Source organism: Suricata suricatta, chromosome 15 (assembly GCF_006229205.1).
Source record: "Suricata suricatta isolate VVHF042 chromosome 15, meerkat_22Aug2017_6uvM2_HiC, whole genome shotgun sequence".
Taxonomy (NCBI): Eukaryota; Metazoa; Chordata; class Mammalia; order Carnivora; family Herpestidae; genus Suricata; species Suricata suricatta.
In genome coordinates, this window is record NC_043714.1 from 58754038 (window position 1) to 58773685 (window position 19648).

The following is a 19648-nucleotide window of genomic DNA, read 5'->3' on the forward strand; positions in this document are numbered from 1 at the left end:
GGCCCATTTTTTAATCAGTTTGTTTTCTTTGTGGGGTTTTAAGAGTTCTTTGTGTATTTTGGATAACAGTCCTTTATCAGATGTTTCCTATGCAAATATTTTCTACTAGTCTGTGGCTTGTCTTCTTATTTTCTTGAGATTGATTGTCTTTATAGTCTATGTTTTTGAAATTGAAAATAGAACTATTTCTTTTGATGTGCTTGCACTGATACACCTCAGCTCTGGGACAATCTCAAGGCCACATTAAGCTTCCTCACTGTTCCATCACCACCTCCGAGTCTATGAACAGCAGTTGTCCATGGGCAACTCATGCATTCCAGACAGTCACCTCAGCTATTACTGTCTCTTCCATTCAACATGTTTGCCAAAATCGGAGTAGGCAGAGATAGATGAAATGCAAGACAGCCTTTAAGTGATGTCAAACAGAACTAAGTTCACCACCTATTTTTATAATCTTTATCAACATAGTGCAAACCTAAATGAATGGCCTTATCTCCTCCTACTGCAACAAAGAGAAACGCAGAGTCAGCAGAGTCCTCCTTTAGGCTAACCTTGGTGTATCTTCTCAGAGTGAACTGAGACACTGTGAGTCCATTGGCTTCTGACTTCCATAAGCAACAACTCTGCATAAAATTCTACGAAACAAAACAAAACCAAAAAAAAAAATCATTGTATTTGGCAGGAACTCAATTTTAAATACCCTTAGGCAACAAGTCAATTTATTATGTCTTTTGTAGGGATTCATTCACTCTGGGCCCACAAATGGTGCTCTTCTCTTATTCAGACGTGCATTTTGCTCCTAATTCATTCTGCTAGCTCCTAAGGATATCTAGTTCTTAAAATGAGATATTTGCTAGTTTTTGTATTGATGTTCTTTTATAGATGAGGCCAACGGCTGGGGACACACACACACACACACACACTGCTATGAGATAAAAGTTAAGCAAGACTAAATCTTTTTATTCCATGTTGCCTGGTTGTGAAATGTGGAATTTCAGACAAATACACATGCTTGAAAGGATCAAACCTCTGCTCTGAAAAAAAAAATATCAACTTTTCTTTAGACTTCCCTGCTGCTCCCCACTATTACAGTTACATTTTAATGCATGGCATATTTCCATTTTTGCCTCACCTTCCAGGAAACAGAGTAGCATTCACTTTCGATAGGAATTGATTATTTAACTGGGCCCTAACCTCTTGACAAGCCTCAATTGCTTCCATGTCCTTTGAAGAATTTTATTGTTATTTATTATACTCAGTGGTGTGTTTCATTTTTAAGCAATTGAAATGATTTTTGAAGAAATTCCAGAGCATTTCAATAACTTCTTTCAGCAAAACTTTACTGAGTGCTATGCCATTAAGTTATTGCCTCTCAGCGTCAAACTGACCCTCTGTACTCAGCTTTGTGATGCTGGCTAGAGCCGGCAATGCGAAGACCTCCTTGCCTCCACGTAAGGCTGGATTTGTGTGGGGATTTGCCAGTAGGGGGCGACAGAGGGAGACTGCAGGCCTGAAGAGGAAAAAAGGGGTATTTTCCTTCCTCTCAGCTTCCCATGGACTACCTTTCAGCTTTCTGTTCCCAGCATATCACCCAAACAAGACTTCTTTGTCTCTTGGCAGTTGATCTTTACCACAGCAACTGCTGGATTCAATGTGCAATTACTTCTTCCAGTATGAGCAAAGCCCATTTTGTCTCACTTACCATCTTGTCAGCCGTGAGTTGTCACAGTCCCTCTTTGAAGATGTGGGTGCTGAGCTCACCACGTTGCTCTTTGAAGCTTAGGGACACCAGGTGTGGAAAGCTCCCCCCTCAGAGCCCAGAGTTTCAGCTCACAAGGACCTTCTGTAGGTTTCTAGAATTTATTATTTCCAACATCCCCTTTGTACCCCCCACCTGACAGGTGGTAGTCACATCCAACAATTGCTACTTGTGAAATACTTGTGAGTTCTCTCTGTATTCTTTCAGGTACCTAGTTAGCAACTTCATAGTAGTTAGTACTTGTTTATATTAAATTCCTTCTCATCAAATAATTGGTGTAGTCTCAGATGCCCAGCTGGCTCCTAACTAATGGAGATGCTTAACATGAATCAAGCATAGTTTGAAGTATCATGGAATGGCCCTGACCCAGCTAAATCCACCACTTTCATAGAATTGATCTTCTTGTAGAGTTGGATAGGCAACATGCATAAATGTGTACAGTGAAACCTTAATGTGTGAGCATAATTCATTTCGTAAACATGCTTGTAATCCAAAGCACTTGTATATCAAAGTGAATTTCCCCATAAGATAATGGAAACTGGGCCTACTGGGTGACTCAGTTGGTTAAACATCCAACTTCGGCTCAGGTTATGATCTCACAGTTCATGGGTTTGAGCCACGAGTTTCTCGTGAATCTCTCTCTATCCTTCTCTCTGACCCTCCCCCACTTGTGTGTGCTCTCTCTGTCTCTCTCAAAATAAATAAACTTAACAAAAAAGAGTGGAAACTCCAATGATTCATTCCACAACCCAAAAATATTCATATAAAAATGATTATAATACTGTAATATAATACAAAATAATAAAAAAATACAAAATATAAAGAAAGATAAAAAATTAACCCACACTTGAATACTTTCATGGCTGGTGTGAGTGAGACAAGAGAGAGAAGGATCATTGTGCAGGATGACTTTCACTGTCACTAATGGATGTTGATTACAATACAGCCTTAATAAACTCTTGTCATAGACTATATTTAACATAACTGGCAATGAGGGAGTAGAGGCAAAGGTCTGTATCTGCAGACAGCCTGACCTAGAATGAAGCAAAGTATTCCTAAGCTTATTCTTCTCTGGAAAAACAAAGGATTGTCCATAGGAGCTTTGAAGTGACAAAAAATACACAAGTGACAGTTGTAGGTACCTTCCAACATTCTGAAAAACCACTGATTTCTGCCAAACACTGTGGCCTGAGACCAAGCATCCAAGCATGGGAGCTGATCATCCACAATCCCACACTGAGAGAGAGAGAAGAACCATTGGCTCACTTGTGATCATGTGACTTTCACTGTCACATATACTTGTACTGCAAGCCATCACTCATTTATCAAGTTAAAATTTATTAGAAATGTGTGCTTGTTTTACAGAACACCCACAGAACAAGTTACTCACAAATAAGGTTTTACGGTATTATGAAAAATGATACTTTTTGTTATTATGAAAAAAATAATAAAGGCAGCTAGGGGAGAAGAGAGTGCCTGGGTGGCAGGAAGAGGCTGCTGTTATATGGATGGTAAAGGAAAGGCCTCTCTAGGCTGGCCTGGACATATCCACATATTTGAAGGAAGTATAGGATCAAAATATATGGCTATGTGGAACCGGAATGTTTGGGGCAGAGAGGTTAGGAAGTTCAAAGCCCCTTGAGGTAAAGCAGGCTTGCTAGATGGCCAGGGAATGGAAAGGCCAGGGTGTCTCTGGCAAAGGGAGCAAGTGGGAAAAGTAGTAGAAGATGAAAGCCTAGAGGATACTGGGCCTCCAGATCCCGCAGGGCTCTGGGGCCGTTGTCAGGATTTTAACTTTTCATCAACGTGGAATAGTAACTCAATGAAGGAGTTTTGAATAGAAGAAGCACAAGCAAGTCCTTCATGATCAAAATTTTACTGAACATATACTTTGTGCCAGGCACTACTCTAAAAGCCAATATTATAGCAGTGACCAAATCAGTTTATTCCTGCCCTGGTGGCAGTGCAGATAGACAAGGAACTAACTCCTCAGTCAATATGGAATGGATCAGATGATAAGTGTCCTGGAGAAAAGTAGAGTGGGGTCACAGTGTCGGGAGTACCTGGAGGAGGGCCTGGAGAGAGCAAGGGACAGTAGGAAGGCCAGGTAGAAGGCTATTGCAATACTCTGGGCAGGAGGTGAGGGTGGCCTGGACCACAATGGGGATGAAGATGTTTTTAAAAATGGGGCCAGCCTTCATAGGAAAGTGGATGGACCTTGAGAGTGTCATGCTGAATGAAGTATGCCAGGCAGAGAAGGACAGAAACCATATGTTTGCACTCATAGGTCTAGCAGGAAAACAAGAGAGACCTAAGGGAGAACCAGGGGGAACGGAGGAGGCAGAGAGAGTTGGGGAGAGAGAGGGATGCAGAACTTGAGAGACTATTGAATGCTGAGAATGAACTGAGGGTTGGGGGGGAGAGGGGAGGGGGGAAGACAGGTGGTGGTGATGGTGGAGGGCACTTGAGGGGAAGAGCACTGGGTGTTGTATGGAAAACAATTTGACAATAAAATATTATGGAAAAAAAATGGGGCCAGATTCTAGATATACTTCATATGTAGGGATGATAGGATTTTCTGATGATTTATGTGGCTCCCTGTTGCTCGCAGAGTAAGTACAGATCTTAGTCATGGCCTACAAGATTTTGCATTGTCTTGTTTCTGCCCAGCATTTCTAACCTCTTCTCTCACTCCTGCCTCCCCAATATATACTGATCTTTTACTCTACTGAACACTTAACCAATTTCCCAAAAGAGCCATGCTCTCCCTGCCTGCTAGTCATCTGCATATATACCACTCCTCTTTGAAGCCTTTTCTTTTTTTACCTATGGAGCTTTTTCTGTGCACCTGCTTCAGGCCATGGATTAATTTTTCCTATTCACACAGGCCTCACCTATTTCCTGAAGATGAGATTAGATGTCTCTCCTGTGAGTGTCACCTGCAAGGCTGATTTGATCTTCAACAGCTAATCGGACATCCAGACAGCCATGCACCCTCTTCTTGTAACCAAAATTCTGTTTGTTTAGCCACATCATGAACTCTGTTTTGGTTTCAGAGCTCTTGGCTGAGGGAAGATCTGACGAAGGGTCTCTTTAGACCACAAACATAAAGGTACAAAACCCAGAACAGTAGAGATGCAACTATTGTTGTAGACATTCCTCAATGTGTTCAAATTTAGAAACAACTTTATACTAATGAAGAAGAATTGGATGACTCACTTATGTTTTTGTTTGGAATCTGATGTTTTGCTGTCAAGGCCTTAAAATGCCCTTTCGTTTTTTCTCAAGATCTTAATTTACTATATTCACTTATTTTAATGCTTTGTTTTTACTGTTTGATTGTGAACACTCATAGCTTTTAATCACCAGCTCACACCACCCTGTAGAAAGAACTAACATGAAAAATCTATCACATGCTCATTTCTCAAAATATGGAGTGAGTATCTTCAAACCTTGGAAACACTTCAGTTCCATGAAATAAATCTCCCCAGACTGGTAAAGTCCCTGGGATTATCATAACAGACTGGCTAAGTTGAACTGAGAAGGAATTTCTATTTTGAGAGAATACTGCTTTTGGCAGCCGGGAAGCCTTATATAGACACCTTTTGGAGAATGGGATAACTCATCTGAATTCATCATAGCCAGAAATAAATATTCTTAGTGCTTGGTGTAGGTGCATTACCGGAAGGATGGTAATCTGGCTTAGTATTGCTTACAAAAATTATTTATGGTTGGCACTCCCAATGTGTTTAAAAAAAACTCTTCACATTTGGTTAAATGTTTCTGTCTTCCTTTTCATTATTTATTTGAAGTCTACCTTCAAAATGCTCAAAGTAAAGTTGTTGTTGGACAGAGCTCTATCTGAAATCCAGGAAATAGTTTTCATTTTGGCCCCAGTTAGAACCCACATCATGTATATTAATGCAGTTTTCTCATTTGAAACTACTTGTTGTTTCTCAGTTGCAGCCAGCCTTTTATTAACATGCTTAAACCAATAAATCTTCATCTTTGCTGGAGTGAGCTAATCGTGTCCTACAATGAGGAGGTCTGAACTTCATTTGTCAGGTTTATGTTTATACACAGGCCACTTCATTGAAAGCAGACTAGCTTAAAGGAGTGTCTTTTCAAAAAGTACATTGAATGAGTACTTTAAAAAAATTTTCCTTGCTAATGATATTTTACGTATCTCTCTCTCTCTCTCTCTCTCTCTCTCTCTCTCTCTCTCTCTCTCTATCTGTTTTTAATGTTTACTTATTTATATTGAGGGAGGGAAAGGGGGAGAGAGGGAGAGAGAGAGGGAGAGAGAGAGAATCCCAAGCAGGCTCTGCCCCCAGCACCAAACCCTATGGGGGCCTCTATCTCATGACCATATCATGATTGTGAGATCATGACCGGACCAAAATCAAGAATCAGATGCTTAACTAATTGAGCCACCCAGGCTCCCCACTAGTGGCACTTTAAAAACTTAATTTAATAGATATTATTTTGCTAGAAATATGCAAACTCTTCTGTCTAGTATTACAAATCTACTTCATGATATGCCATTTTCTATTGGTTAGAATGTGCATCTTACCTGTAACACTCTTTCTTATATGAAAATATATGGTCATTTACTTGTTTTATTACTTCCTTTAGAAGGACCTTTCTGTTTTTCTCTGCTTAGCTAAATCCTCTGCCCCTTTCAGTCCAAGCAAAATCTCACCTTATAGCTTTACTTAATTTTGGCAGAACATTCTGTAGATCATGGAGATGCCACTAAACTGTATTGTGTGCTCTAATTGGAGTCAATATAGGCAAATAGTATCTGGATGTTAGAGATTTGTCCACTTATAAAAATGAATGTACTATTATCATAATGAAAATTCTAGGCACTGGGATAAGTTTTGTTTGTTTGCCTGCTTTTATAACAACTGAGGTGCATTGTAGGGGGCATTGCTTTGGCCTTTCCAGAAGCCAGTTACATTTATCCAGGTAATGGTCCTCTGATATATCTTGGGATTTCTACCAATGATGCCCACAGCGTGGACCTATAACTGATCCCAGTAAATGAGGTTCAGTACCCAAGAAGTCTTCATTGCATTGGCATTTGGCTTGAGTTCCGTAGGCCATTGTGATGGGAAAGCAAATTTGAAAACTAAGCTATTTTGGAAGAAATAAGGCATGGGACAGACCACTTTCTGACAATATTGAGTACCTGAATCCAGGTGTGCCAGGAGCTAGAGACTCCTATGGTTTTCAATTACATGGTCAATAAATGTATTTCAGTTTTTCTTATATATTTACTCTTTTGCTTAAGAAACTTTAGGTTAAGTTTTTGATATTTGCAATTGAAAGAACTCGGGGAGGGCCTGTGGCTCAGTTGATTAAGCGACCTCGGAATTTTGATTTCAGCTCAGGTCATGATCTCCTGGTTTGAGGGATCAATCCCTGTGTCAGGTTAGTGCTGAGAGTGGAGCCTGTTTGGGATTCTTAATCTCGCCCTCTTTCTCTCCCTCTGTCTTTCCCCTCCCCCCCCAGCCAAATTAATAAACATTTACAAAAAAGAAAGAGCTCTGAATAAATATGTTAGTTCCAGCTTTATAGATGAGGAAATTAAGCTGAGAGAGGTTTAGAAAGTTGCAGGACAAACTAGAGTTGGCAGTCAGGTGTATCTACCTCCGTGGCCCATCCCCTCTGCTCCACTGTAGTGCTATACACTTTTCTGGTGTATACCCTCTGCTGGTATGTTTTGGCTCCTTCAAAATATTTTTTTTTCATTTATTTAGGGGGGCACAGATAAAGGCCTTGATTTGCAAGGGTATCATTTTCTACTAATATTTTGGAGGAAGAAAATATGAGAGACATAGAAATGTTTGTGTTCTAAGTACTTGTAAGAGAAGCTCCATTAATATTCATTGAGTTTTTCAGGGATTAATATTCAGCACGTGGTCTTTCTTGGCTTCCAGCACCTTGGTTGAAGTCAACACCATTTTATTCATAGAGAGACGTGCTAGTCTTTGAGTCTGTGTTACTCCAGTGTCTCCTGTCCTTATCTCCATCAATGTACGTCATCTTCAGAAACACAAACAAGGGTTGAGATAGCCTTTCATGAGGACACTTATATTGGGAAATTCTGGGAAAATTATGGCTACTCCCAGACAAGGTTGCAAGAAACATCTGAGTTTCATTCCTGGAATTGTCACTGCATTTCAGGGTGTCCTTGGACATAATTATTTTTCTATGTTTCTCCAAAGGGGAGATAATAGAAGTGGGAAGGGAATGAACAAACATCCCTAAATAAATAAATTTATTCTTTACTGCACTATGTATTGCATTCCCATTTTCCTGAAATTACTATGAACTCACAAGCCGGATCTCAAAGAGAGCCTTTGAAATTTCAGAAATAGCCCTTTTGATTTATAGTTAGAAGAACAAAAACAAAAACCAAACAAATGGAAAACAGGCTTGGTGCACACACAAAGCTCCAGGCAGGTGGGTCATTCTGGTCAGTAGGTGTCACTTACCAAGACCTAATTAGCTAGGCTGCCTTGGTGGCATTTTCAGAAAGGAAACTGGAGTCCTCTGCTTGTAAATGTCTCTATTAGCTCAGTGTGCATGTTTTCATTGGCCTTTAGAGAAGACTCTAGGTCTATTATGGTTTTGTTGATGGCTAACAGTGTTCTTGGCGCTGAGTGAGATATAGAAGAAGGTACAGGATCCGCCCAAGGCGCTGCAACCTAAGTTAGTAAAACAAATAACTCGCTATTAGTCTTGACCTTGCTGGAAATTGGGCTTAAATATCAGTGGTGCTAAATTCCAGAATACTTCTATTTATGCCCCTTTGGGATGGGCAGGGATGACATTGTGGAACAACTGCATTGCTTAGTATGCTTCCTCTCTTCCATTTTTAGCAAGTCCGTCCGTCTTCCATCCTCCAGGGCTTTTTCCATGCCTGACTTAACCACATACATGGGGTTTCAGCATCCACTTGTTTTGATGTAATATTTGCCCTCATTTTAGTTCATTATAGTCAAATATCATTTATCTCCACCCACTGTGGTGGTAGCAAAAAATGTTGGTCCAGATCAACCCTAAATAATTTTTTTGTATATGTGCAAATACTTTTTTCTTATAGATAATTGTGTGGATGCTGTGGCACTTCAAATAAAATTGTGAATCTTGAGTGTGAGCACCCTCCCAGCTCGACAGTGGTTGAAAATTAGCCAACATCCTCTGCTCATGTAATTTTTTTCCATATAAGTAGGGAAAGAAAATATTACACTTCAGACTCTGAAGTTCATACCTTTGGGAAGAGTAGATGAAGTGGGAGAGGTGGTCAGGAGAGGTAGAGGATGAGCAATGTGACAATCTGGAAAAGGGAGGCAAGAGATACATAATTTGAAAGCCCATTTTTATGTCTGGTGTCAGGCTATTGCCAAATGGGAACCTGTTTGAGAAAGAATAAATAGAGCTGCTTACAAGTTAGCACACTGTTGATCTTGCCCCTAATCTGTACATAGCTCTTATTTATAAGCACTGCAAAGTGTGCTAGGTTTGAGACATACTATGCTAATTGAAATCTGCTGGTGAGGGAAATGATATCAATATCAGTGAAAATGCAGCGGACTATTGGCACATGCAATAGCATGAATGAACCTTGCAACCATATGTTGAGCCCAAGAACTCAGATACAAGAGACTAGGGACTAACTCATTCCATTTAAATAAAAGTTAAAAAACAGACAAATTAGTCTATGATGTTAGAACTCTGCAGTGTGTGGCCCTTGGCAGGGGTGGTGACTGAAAGAAGGGGTGACAGGGTGCTCTAGGCAGTTTGAAATGCTCTGTTTCTTGGTCAGGGTGATGGCTATATGGGTGTGTCCCCTTTGTAAACATGTATCCAGCTGTATACTTGTAATGTGTGTGCTTTTCTATATATATTTTATTTTAAATAAATATATATATATTCTATATATATTTGATTTTAAAAGATTACTTAAAATTGCTGTCTATTAGATGTTTGCTTGCATATATGTCATTATGGAGCCACTAAGAACTTCTAAAGAACTATCTCTGCTTGTTTTTTCAAATCAGGAGCTGACTGACATTTGATTTCTGGGAGATATTTGTTATTAATTTCTGATTACAAAAAAAGGAGCCAGTGTGTCTTGGAACGATAGCCTGATGGATACCTAGGTTTCAGGGGGTTGATATGTGCCCTCATCATAATCAAAGGCAGTTTGAGCCAAGAATCGAGTCTTCTTAGTGTACTCTCTATGGGCTCAGAAGGAGGGAAGTGGGGCTAGGTTATGGCAATTTTATGGTAGATAAAGAAAAAATGATCCTTCCTGCATTGCTTCTCAGATTCTGAAAGGTGTGGCAGCTACTGTCCCCAGAGCCTGTCACCCTCCTTCACACTTGGCTCACTTCTAACCAGCACATCTGGGAGGAGACTCTGCTCACTCCCTTCTCCAGTAGAAACAGTCTCTCCCTCTCCCTCTCCCCTCTCCCCTCTCCCCTCTCCCCCCTCCCTTCACCTCTCTCTCACATGCAGGTGTGTACACACATACACACACACACACACACACACACACACACACACACACACACAGGGAGTAGGCATTTGAAAGACTATGGTTGACCTGGTATATGAGAGAGCAGAGAGAAGAAATAGGAAAAGTGGAGGAAATAAAGAAAAGGGAAAAGTGGAGGAGGTCAAGAGACATATGTTGAGGTATCTGGAGTTTGTAAACTTCGAGGAAAGACCAACTAACAATGACAAAAGACTAAGGTCTTCACACTGTCCTATGTTTTAAAAAATGTTTAAAATGTACTTACTATATGCTAGGAACTGCCTTTGTCTTATATGCCCTATATAATTCTATTTAATTTTAATCTTAGAGATGATAAAAATTGAGGGATCGGGAGGATGAGCACAGTAATGTCAGACTCCAGTCTAACCCCTCCCTACTTGTTCACTGCACTCAATCCTCTTAATCAGAGCCCACTGAATATAAAAATAGTAATGCAGTCTGTTCAGTGCCTAAGACACCCCGAGTACATCTCCTTTCATCTTTTGTTTTCTTTTGATTTTATCATGGTAAGAACACTTACATAAGATCTACCTTCCTAACAAAATTGTGCGTGTAGAGTATATTTATTATTGACTGTAGATGCAATGTTGTACTGCACATATCTAGAACTTACTCATTTTGCTTAACTGAAACTTTATGTCTACTGATTAATAACTCCCTATTTATCTCTTACCTCCAGCCCTTGGTAACCACAATTCTACATTTTGATTCTCTGAATTTCACTGTGTCAGTATTTCATGTAAATTAAAAATCATTTAGTATTTATCTTTTTGTGGCTAGTTTACTCATGTAGCATAATGTTTTCAAAGTTTATCCATGTTGTCACATATTGCAGAATTTCATTCTTATAGGATGAATAATATCCCATCATGTGTAAATACCACATTTTCCTTATCCACCCATCTGTCAAGGGATATTTAGGTTATTTCCACATCTTGGTTTTTGTGAATAATGCTGCCATAAACACAGTTGTGTTACTATGTCTTTGAGATCTTGATTCCAGATCTTTTGGATAATTACCCAGAAGTGGTATTGCTGGATCATAAATTTTATTTTCCATTTTTTGAAGAACCCCCATCATGTTTCCAGAGTGTCTGTGCCATTTTACATTCCTACGACAATGTACAAGAGTTCCAGTTTTGTCCACCACTGTGTTTGTCCTCACCTCAACATAGTTATCTTAAATAATTTGTCTTTGTTCCTGCTGATCAACATGTGCATATGTCTAAGTCTGGTCATCCATGCCCATTTGTACTGGCTACTTGTTACTGGCTGTGACCTTATCATTTGGGGCTCCAGCTGGAGTTGGGCGGGGCTGCATGGAACTGCTCCAGGCCGCATGACCCCTCTGGTCACTCTGGTCTGGACTCATTCCTCCTCACCCTCCATCCTCCCCACCAGGGCTTATCTGGAACTTGACCAGCTCCCAAAGGGAAAGATAGGTCACTGGGCAGATGACCATGTGCCTTTCACTGCTGACCCTGATTTGTGTGTACTGGCTTTGAGGGAGGATTCTTGTGGCTTCTTTTCACTCTGGGTTTATATTTAAGAAAGATTAGATTTACTACACACTTCTCACTGACACATAAGGTTTTGGGTGTGCATCATTGGGCAGCATCCCACAAAACCAATGTGCTATAGAAGTCACTTGCACCATCTAAGTGATCAACTTAGAAATTAATATTTGCATGACTAAAATGACTCAAAAATTTTGTAAGGATTGGTTGCAGAATCATTACAAGTATTTGAGTATCCATGACCTGCAAGTAGTAAGCCAGGTAACTCTGTGGATTCAGAGGTGTGATGTCAGAGGCTGGAATGAGATCTTGTACTAAAGAAATCTTGTACTACATCGGAGCCTGTGCTGAATGAAGGTAATTAGTGACAGGAGAGAAAATGGGCACATGCTAAGATGAAAGAGATGGTCACTTCACCGTTTGGGTAAAATGATCTTTCCTTACATCTATATAAGTAATGATTTCTATATATTTACAAATAAGATACAGTGATAATTGGTGGTTTATATAAAGTATGTCTTCAGTGGCCAAATAAGGAAATTCCAGTTAAAGAAAATATATACAGGTTTCTCTACAGTAAGATCTTCTGAAGTTTTTTTTATGCTAATATTGAAGCTCCAAGACAGAGGTAAATTTTCTGGTATCCCGTTTTGCACCTTAAAAACACTTTATATGCAGTGTCTTCTGGAACTAGTCTTTGGAAAGGTTGGAAATAATGGTTTAACCTTTTCTAAATCATCTGCCTGTTATTTCATGTTCTCCTTTCTTTAGGTTTGGAGGAGAAAATCTAGGCAGCATAAGTGGAAAATTGACCAGAAAATAGCTGAAGATCTAGGTTTATTACTCAAGACTGTTTGATTTCACATTCTATGAAAATAACTTCCCCCCACAACACACACACACACACACACACACACACACACACACACACACACTGTCCTCAACAAATTGGTTTACTTGAGACTCAGCAACACACAGATTTCCAGTTTCCTTAACTAGGGAACAGATCTAGCCATGAACCCTGAAGCTGCATTTCCAATATGCATTTTCCTTGTACTTTCTCTAAGTACTCAGCTCTGAGCTCTTACCTTGCAGCTTATTTTGTGTTTGTCCAAGGTAACCCAAGAAAGTGAAGAGATCAAGGTCCTAAAATCGACATGTGTGTGTTCAGGTCTCCTAGTTTACAGATGAAGAATCTAAACTTTGTTCAGTTTGACTTTCCCTTGGATTATAGTGCTAGTTAGCGTGAGGGACAGTGGGGGACAGATTAAGGTCATCTGATCCAATCTGTGTTGCTTCCTGTGGGGGCACACAGAGACCATACGATTCCTCCCCCCCACCCCTCCATGTGATTCCCTTGAAGCAGGGCTAACCTGTGGGAAATGCCCAGGGGAAATTCCTCACTTTCCCTCAGATCTTCTTGCTCTTGTCATTCAAGGTAACACTCAACTGAAATATAGTTGCTCTTAACTCTTGGGGAAAAAAAATATTCAACATAAGCAATTAGGGTTCAAAAACTCCATTGGTCTACTAGGGATTTACCTAAGTCTGTCCCAGAACTATTTTTTTAAAAGCCAAAAAAAATTTGTTTTTAAATTAACAGATCCTAGATGCTGTTCTATCAAAGGTCTCAGGAAATGATTGACTTTAACACTTGAGGGTTACAGAATGAGGGCCAGGGGAAATGCATGGTGTCCCTAAACCTCAGGCAATTTAACTGTGGCTGCTAAGACATCCACAGAAAGAGTTTTTCAATTGGTATATTTATACTTTCTTTACTTAGTATTGATTCTAAATAAGGATAAAACCCATCCTTGATGGGAAGCCTATGAGTAAGAACAGATGAATTAAAGTTTGTTTTATCTTCCCACTTTCCTTTCACTGTAGCCAAAAAAAGCCTTCCCTGTAGAGGCAAACGGGACATATTCTAGAGGAAGCAGCCGCTGCTCTCAGAACAACTCACGGATGAAGTGGTGGGAGAGTTCAAGGCGATGAGGGTGTTGGATTCTAGGGCAGGTCCAGGTCTCTCTAAGCCTTTTGTCTGTAAAGTTGGGGAAAACAGACCACTTAAAGGTCTGCAGTTCTCCAAACATCCCCTGCCCATTCTGTATGTGGATGCCCAGGCCTGTTATTTTCTATCTCTATATTCCTCTTAAAACACCTGCTTTTAGGTCACATGTAAAGCAAACACTCTCTCTCTCTCTCTTAGGTCTTGGCAACAGATGGACCTCATCATACATGTTTTCTCATTGAGTATTTGTGGGATTGAAAGTAATCTCTGGGTATTTTGCTTTGGGAGAAAGAATGATCAAGGTAAGATTATTTAGGCATTGAATGTTATTGTGTGTGTGTGTGTGTGTGTGTGTGTGTGTGTACACACACACTTTGTGTACAAACATCTTTAAGTCACACTTGCGCAACAGGAATTGTTATGGTTCTCCAAACCCAAGGTGGGGCTTCAGTTTATCGTTACTTCAGTTATGCAGTGAGGTCTGTGAATATGCAGGTGAGATTGTGTCTGTACTTTAAACAACAGTCTTTTCCTAAACTCCAAACATCCTACCCCACCCGTAAGTATTTGACCCCAACTTTGCAGCTGATTTTCTATATTCTGGCACACAGGCTACTTCCCCCATAAATGGATACTGCTGGGCCTTTGCTGATTTGTTTTCACTTCCTGGACCCCCTTAGGCCTCATCTTTCCCCTCTGTTATCTCGCTTACCTTCTATGTTTCCTTCTAAGTCCCTTGCCCTCCACCATTTATGTTCATTGTTCTTCCTCCCAGAATTCCGGACTCCCATAGTGATTTACTCATGCCTCCATTGGAGTGCTTATTTCATTTTGCCTGACGTTGTAGTGAGTTGTTAAAAGGGAGATAGCATAGAAAATGAACAGGTTTTGGAAATACAGAGGAGGTTTTAGCTCTGGAAAATTCTAGCTGAAAAGTGGTAAGCAAGGTTATTGGGTCTGTTTGAATCTTATTTTTCCTCTCCCTAAAATGGACATCATAATCACCTTGCCAATTTTTGTCAGTGTAAAATGAGCTAATGTATGTAAAGAGCCTAATACAATGTTTATTCCGAGGTCGATGATAGATGGAAGCAGTCATTATCAGTTACAATGCTTTAGGCATTTTATCTTTGTGTCATTTTCTTAGTGTGTTCCTGGTAGCTGGAAAACTATATCTGTTTCAAAATCATTTACTGAATAAAGAAATAACTCCCTTGATGTGTGTAAGTTCCTATTATACCTACAGAGCTGCTACAAAATTTCATAAACTGCTACTAAACAAATAAGGAAAAGAACTGTTTGATATAGTAAATGGAGGTGAGAGAATAGGATGATACAATGTTCCAGACTATTTAATTTACTCACCAAAGTAACCATTCCATGGGGCAGCATTGGCGATTTATTCATTGAATCACGTCAGTCTTGAGAATTTTCAGTGCCTTGGGCTCTGCACCTAGAGCACAGCAATGGTCCGCAGTAGGAATGGATAATTATTGATCATCAGTGATTACGCCTGGACATGGCATAGTGGTTTAATACAAGCACCACCAACAATACCTTCACAAGGGAGATAGTAATGTTGTCCTTATTTTATAAAAATGAAAATGAAGCCCATGGAGATGGAATAACTTGTCCAAATTTATAGCCACATGGGGTAGACATTGTGTTCAAACCCAGGTACTCTTGCTCACTAAATCCACTGTGTAAATACCATGTGAGATTCTGTCCTCAGGCAGTTTACGCTCAAATTGAACAGAGTTAATCAATACAGAGTAATCCACGCTCCAATCCAAAGACCTTGGACAATATGAAGCAGAGAGGGGGCACTATCTGGTAAGCAATGCTTTGGGAGGTTTTCTCCCCCGCACCCACCCAGCTACTTCCTCAGTCATGCTTTCAAGTTTTTTGACTAGTTATTGGTGGGTTTTCCCCTCAATTTCTCATAGAGCTCCTATGATTCATTTAGCTGGAGGTTTGAATGAGAGGGAAAGTACCAGTCTTTGGTCATGTTTACTCATGGGCTCTCCACAGGGGTTGCCTGTGGTCATGCAAAGAAATCAAACACTTGATTGTATTCAGAACAATGCTGCCGCTGGCCTGGAGGAGGAACTAGAAAGCCCTTCGGTTATCTCTAGTTTCTCTGATACAGTTCTGCAAACAGTGCAGTGGCTGTTCTCACGGTACCTTCTCCATGAACTTTGAGTCTTTTAAGGCTGGCTCTGGGAAAACCAAAGAAGAGATAGAATTGGCATGGCCACCGTGGGGTGGCCAGACTCATTCCGATCCTATAGGTATGTTTCTCAGAGCTAATTAAGGAAGCTATTACAGAAAGGAAGGAGAAAGAAAAATCATATCAGTGCCTTTCTCTTACCCGTCCAATACAGACCTTGGCATTGCCCCATTATAGTGACCCATATTGGAGTCTTTGTAGAGAATTGCTCTCCCTGGATTAAGGAGTTTGCTTTTCTGTTACATCCATTTATTAGTACCTTGTCTTAGGTACTAATGCATTCACACTTGATTGCCATTTGGCAGAGAGAGAGAGAGAGAGAGAGAGAGAGAGAGAGAGAGAGAGAGAGAGAGAGATATTTCTGATACAGAGAGATGGGGCTGGGGGAAGGAATCCAAAGCATGGCGGAGACAAGCTAAGGCATGCTGGGAGGCATTGATAAACCAGGGAGAAGAACATCTTTGGCAGTTGGGAACAAAGGGATTGGGAACAAGGCAAATTCCCTCTTACCTTAGGCTGGTTCAGTTGTCTTGCTTATTACACATCTCCCTCCCTCCCTTCCTTCTTTTCCAGACACAGCACAAGGCAAATCACCAAAAGAGATTAAAAAAAAAAAAAAAAAGGGAACTTGATTCCGCCTCCTTCAGGTTCAGTCTAGCAAAGGGCAATGTGTGCACAATGAGGTATGTAGAGGGCCTGGTTCCAGAAGGAAAGTGTGCCCACAGTGGCATAGAGCCATGGAACTTTTTCCCTTTTTATCTGGATCCTGAGAAAGTGCAAATGGAGGGCCAGGCAGGGCTGGGAAGAATTTCTGTCAACTTCTTGTTGATGGAGTTGACTCCAATGTGGGGTGCATGCGCACAGCCTGGGAAACCTGCAAGCAGTGCCGTGGCCTGGTGGAAACTTGGGTGTCCTGTTTTGCTGAGTAAACTGAGGTCTGGCCAAAGCAGAGGCATGCAGGGAGATAAGGAGAATGCTGGCCATGAGAGCTGACTTTTTTTTTTTCTCTTTTTATGTGCCAGGCAACATATTAGCCTATTTAATGATGTCAGCAATCTTGCAAGTGCTTATATTATTCCCATTTTACAGATAGGGAAACTGATGCTGAGGGAAGCTCAGTAATATGCTCAAGGGCACACAAGTTAAGTGGCAGAACTGGGATTTTCCTTCAGGAGTCCAAATCTGCATACTAAGCCTTAACCATCATGTTCCTGGGTATCCAACACTCCATAGCACAAGGGAGTAGAGTCCTCCTTTGCAAGCAGCTCTAAGAGCATGCCATGCTAGGGAGGCAGAAGGTCCGTGGGGATGCTAACCGTTAGAAAGGGAAGCAGTACCATCCTGATAAGTAGTGGTCTTTGGTTTTTAGGGGAGAAGAGAAGCGAATGAGACAGACTTCAGTATCGTAGTGGTTGGGAGCAGGTGTATTGTTAGGACAGCTTGAATGTTGTCTTCCCTGCGGTCCACAACACAGAGTTTCATAGCCTTCTTTTTATTTTATTTACTTACTTACTTACTTACTTATTTGTTTATTTTTGAGAGAGAGAGAGAGTGCACAGTGTTGGGGGGGGGGCAGAGAGAGAAGGAGGGAGAGAGAATCCCAAGCAGGCTCTGTGCTCTGAGCATGGAGCCCGAAGCAGAATTTGATCTTATGAATTGTAAGATCCTGACCTGAGCTGAAGTCAAGAGTCAGATGCTTAACTGACTGAGCGGCCCAGGTGCCCCTTTATCCTTGTTTGAAGAGGCGATGTGGTGATGGGCTCCAGGCCTAAAATCTCTGCTCGGCCAAACAGGCACCACTGTTGTCATTCTAATGTTCAAATCCAACATTCGTGTCAGTTGAAACTTATCTATTGTGTTCAATAGGTAAGTTTAAACAAATATTTTTGTTTTGTCTGTAGGAAACTCTAATAAAACAGAAATAGCCTCCTGAACACAGGTTGCACTCTATAACTAGGAAGATAAACACGGCTGTAGAGTTGGGACTGCATGAGCCTTTAACAGACAGCAGGAAGAAGAATATTTTAGTCATCTTCTGGTGAGGTTACGGCCATGGCCAAAGGAACAATGCTTCCTTAATGATAGTTTTATCCTTAAGCTTTCGCAAATATGTGACTTCGTATACTGCCCTGAAAGAGTATTTTCAGATGAACATGGTCGGCAAGCATTTGACTTTTGACATCAGTACTAGAAGGCACTGACATAAAACCTCTTAATCATTTAGTTTCTCGAAAGTATTGCCTTGATTTTAGGCAGGCAAGAAACACAAATGGAGGTACAAAATAGAAGCCTGACTCTGAATGTTTTTTATACATGGAGTTTGGGTCTTTCTTGAAAAAGAGGGATTATCTGAAAAAATAATTTTGCTTTTCATGCTGCATCTCCTCCAGCCTTTTTAGTGAACTGAGTTGTGGAGTGTCTGCTCAGGCTGGATTTCTCCCTGGGGAGCCTTCTAGTCATCCTGTAAACCATTTTATGTTTCTATGGAATTAGTATGCTCTACCCAGGTAACTGAAAATAATGCTACAATAACATGCTTACATAATTATCTAAGCATCAGTGAGGAGTCCTAGGGGAAAGAACTGAAAAAATATAAATACCTTTGAATTTGATGAACATTACACAGTTACACCACAAAAAGGTGGTTGCCACACTGCACAGAGTGCGTTAAGGTGTCCATTTCTTGCCCTTGCATTTTGCCTGCCACAGAGATCATCTTTTGCCATTTTTTGTAAATCTGATTGGTAAAAATGGCCTCTTGGTGGTGTTCTAATTATTTCTAGTTCCTCAATTACCCTGGATTGAGTATCTTTTAATGTTTCTTGGTAGATTTGCCCTCTTCCGTTTTTGAACTGTCTGTTCAAATATTTTGTACATCTCCCTAGTGGTCTTGTTACATTATTCTTAGAGCTTTGTAAGAGCTTTTAATATTATGAGTATTGATTTTTTTTGGAAAATATTTTCTCCTACTCTTCCTTGTTTTCTAAAGATCTCTATGATGTCTCTCGAAGTATGTAAGTTGAAAGATTTAGGTAGTAAAGTCTACCAATATTTGTATTTATGTCCTTTGAGTTTTGTGTGTTGCTTAGAAAGACTTTCATATGTATATATAGGAAGTATATTGCTAGTATGTGCATGTGTGCATGTATATTTATATATATATACCTTAGTTTTTCCTAGTGCCCCATGTTCATAATTCAAGTCCTTGCTTAATTAATTGTCTTATTAGCATGTTTCCTTCTAATACTTTCCAAAGCTTTCTTTTATACATTTTAGTCTTTCTGTTGTATATATAATGAAATTTATAGCTTATTTTTTCCAAATTGAATCTACATTTTGAGTAGCACATAATTTTACCTCCAATTGAAGTATCACTTTTATCACATAACAAATTCTTACAGATATCCATTTCTAGACTTTTATATTCTGTTCCAATTTGTTTGTCTATTCCTGACATAGTCGCCACAATGTTTTAATATCTTTAGCTTTATATTTTTATTTGACACATTGCTTTATTTGGAATTTCTTGGCTGTTCTTGGTCCTGTACTGTTTTGGTTA

General features: G+C 40.1%; 1 long non-coding RNA gene across 3 annotated transcripts in view; it reads left to right on the forward strand.

Annotated features, from left to right (window-relative positions):
• LOC115278926 overlaps window positions 1-19648 on the forward strand; it is a 148259-nt gene that overhangs the window by 116581 nt on the left and 12030 nt on the right. For 2 of the 3 annotated variants that reach the window (XR_003903119.1, XR_003903118.1), the window contains exon 3: window positions 14058-14161. This is a non-coding gene — a long non-coding RNA (uncharacterized LOC115278926). Of the gene's footprint in view, window positions 1-4646; window positions 4872-14057; window positions 14162-19648 lie in introns of all 3 variants that reach the window. The other variant, XR_003903117.1, reaches the window with a different exon arrangement.